The following is a 3,610-nucleotide window of genomic DNA, read 5'->3' as shown; positions in this document are numbered from 1 at the left end:
GGGGGGGGGGAGGGAAATCCATGAGGAATCAAACTGTCTTGATTAAAGGCAACAGAGGGGAATGATGGGCAGTGAGGGAGGGAATGGGCTTCGCTTGCGTCTCCTGGGGAAGAAGGGGGAAAGCACAGCAAAGCTGCTTTCCCTTTGCAAGTTCACAGATGGACCATGTACCCCTCTTAGAAACCTTTCAGATTTGATTTCTACACCCAAATATCAGGGAATAAAGGAAATTTCTCCTCCTATGGCTGCAGCCAGCTCAGGCACCTCATAATTCTGCTTATTCCCCCCATGCAGGCACCATCTGCTTGAAGGATGCGGCTGCTACAGCCATGCTTTTTCCTTTGCAGTGGGACATCCAGTTTGCAGAGCCGGTTCTTTAAGATGAGGAAAAAAGCCACAGAGATCCCATCAACCACAGCCTGGCATGTCCATCCTCTCCAGGCACCTTTTTGGGACATAGCAACATGGCACATCTGTGGAGATGCAACCAGGGCACCTCTTTGGGGCATGCCACCATGGAAACCCTTGGAGATACCACCACGGCAGCCCTGGGAGATGGCACCAGGGCACCCTGCTGGGACACAAAACCACAGCATCCTTCGGACTTGCTACCACAGCACCTTTGGGACATACCACCACAGCAACCCTCAGAGATGCCACCACGGCACTTCTGAGACACATCAGCACGGCACACCCTGAGGGCATGTCCTCCCCACGGCAGCTCTCCGGGGGAGCCAAGGGACCCCACCTAGCTCTCCCCGTCTTTTCCCACAGCAAGAACTCATCCTGAGGGCCTACAACTGCCCTCCAGTCTGGTGGTCAGGCCACAGTCCCACCACAAGACCTGGACCACAGCACATCCATGACCCTATGCCCACCTGCACCCCACTCCAAGGTGGAAAGTATAACCACACATAATCCAGCCCCTGACCTTCAGCAAGGAGCACGACTGGAAACATCTTTAATCCCCTGGCCAGTGAGAGCCCAAACCAGGAGGAGTTTTCAATCACTTGGAGGGGCTTTAGGACAAGGGCTGCTCATGGAGCCATGGCGCTCTGTCCTCTTTGCAACACAGAGGAGGGCTGAAGGCTATCGGCCACCAAGGTCTGGGCAGGACTGGGTGGCAACCAAAGAGAATGGGGGAAGGTGGGAAAGAGTAACTTAAACTGCAAAGAGCCTGATTTGCGTGGAGGCTTCTGCATCCTTAGGGGTTAAAAGCACAATGGAAGAGGCTCTCCATTGTCCATACCTGGGTTTGGACATGGTGGCACAGCAAAAGCCTCTTCTCCTCCTCCGCGGACCATTGCAAAAGCAACTACAAGGTTGCTTGCATGTGAGATGCTCTGTGCATGATGCATCCCCCCAGGGCAAGGGTCATGAGCTTGTTTATCCTTAAACTTACCTGAAAGAAAAAAAACAAACACACCCCCCCCCAACCCAATTCTAACCTTTCAAGGTAGCAAAAATCTCCATTTTAAGTCTTAACTACCCCTCCCAGCAAGTTCTCTGAAGCCAGGGGGCTGCCCCAAGCCCCTTAGCAGCCCCCCCACCCCCAGGCAGCATCTTTCAGAGAATAAGCAAAAAAATATATAAATCTTTCTCAAACCAGAGCCCCATGGTTTTATATATTCCCTTTTGTCAGCACAGACGTTAAAGAGAGCCTTCTGCTAAATAGTATTTGCTGGGTGTTTGCAAACATCGTCTCCAACAAGCTCACCGGCTGCCCTGGCACATTAGCATCCGGGCGAGATAATGAGGCTGGAGGAAGGGATCGATACAGAGAATAGCAAGAGTGAAAAGGGAAATAATAAATAAAAATTAAAATATAATACCGATAATAATAAGCAGCATCAGCATGGGAAGGTGAGTCTTGGTGGAGGACACCCATCCACAGCTTGTATGAGGGGGAACGGGCTCAAAAGCATATTCTAAGGGGCACCAGCATCGAAGTATTTGCATTTAATGCACTTTGTGGTTGAAACAGAGAAGATTTTCTACCTGTGCGTAGAAAAAGGTGGTGACCATGCCCAGGGCTGTCCCCGAATGGGGTGGGATGGGGGTCAGACTGTACTTGGGTTAATAACATGTCGTTAACATGGCAGCAATGAACCCCTTTGATGGTTCCCCTCTTCCTTCAGGAGTGCAATACCCACCGTTAGCAGGCAGCAGGAGAAACATCTTCATCAGCTAAAGGACATTAATTTGGGACAAGGAAAAAAAAAAATACAGCTAAGGGGGTAAAGCCAAGCCTGTTCCCAGTGCTGTCAGGCCATGCACGGGGGGAAAGCATCTGCAGTGGCATCTCCTCCAGGCTTCAAAAGCAGCAGCACTGCTCAGCGTAGCTTCCTGATTTTGGGGTATTTTAACTGAAACTGTAGCTCAAGTGGCTGGTGAGCCCATAGGGACAGTGTCTGGGGTCCCACAAATTGATTTTAAAACATCCTTTTGCTAAATAAAATGCAAACTCCACGGTTGGCATTACATCCAGAATTATTTTTTAACTGTGCGGTTGCAATTGCATAGCGTGGGAACTCCCTACCCTGTCATGGAGTGATATCCCTTGAGAACTAGCTGCTTTCCCACATGCTGACCCCTAAAGGTTGCAAAAGTGCGAAGGAAAAGAGGAAAAACAGGTGGAAAAAGTCATGAGCTCCTCAACCTCCTTCCCACAGGCATCACTGACGCACATGAGGATGCTCATGCTGCTTCAGCTGCAGCGTGCCCCATGGCTGGTCCAGAGATTTTGCCACCCTCTTCATGCCATTTCACACAGCTGAGACGAGGAGAAAACTTAATCAGAAAAGACTTTAAGGGCAAAGAAAGAAAAACCTAGCAAAGCACATTTGATGGCTAATTAGAAAAATACTCAGAAATTGGTGCAAGGCGGATAATCTTCGCTCCCCGGCAGCAGGAGCCACGCCGTCCCATTTCAAGGTTGAACGGTCAGGAATATCAATCTGATAATTGTAATGCTACAAATGAAAATCAAATTGAAGCCAGTTAGAGGATCATATTATAAATTGATTTAGTCCTCGGACAAGTTTCCACCTCCCTGGCCCCAGGATTTGCCGCCGCGGATGGGGAGTGCTCCGTGTGCCAGAGATGCATCCTGCCCATTTTCCCTCCATCCTGCATCATTTCTGGGAGGGGGAAAAAAGGGCATTTTAGGGCTGCCTATTGCTTTTTGAGGATGTACAGCTCCAAGGGGGTATATTAACCCCTTGGGATGCTGTCCCCGAAGCAAGGGAAAGAGAACATTTGCACCTAAAGCCAAACCCAGTTATAAAATACTGCGAGGAAACACACTGATTCCTATAGGATTTATTTCCACACTCCCAAAATCTCCTTTCCTCCAGAAACCGCGTGTACTCAGCTCCCCAAAACAGGGGATTTTTGTACCAAATATCCTTGATTCACAGTCAAAAAATGTCTATTTCAGCAAAATCCCCATTTTGGAGCAGCTGGCACCCACTGAGTGCTCCCACCACTACTTCTGCATCTCCACATGCCCCAATATATACAGATTCCTTCTTTATACAGGTAATAATATACATCATATTTATATATATATTTATATATATATATATATATATATATATATTCACACACA

Source organism: Athene cunicularia (genome assembly GCF_003259725.1).
Source record: "Athene cunicularia isolate RWA chromosome 21 unlocalized genomic scaffold, athCun1 chr21_part1, whole genome shotgun sequence".
NCBI classification, from domain to species: Eukaryota; Metazoa; Chordata; class Aves; order Strigiformes; family Strigidae; genus Athene; species Athene cunicularia.
This window is presented reverse-complemented; position numbering follows the sequence as displayed.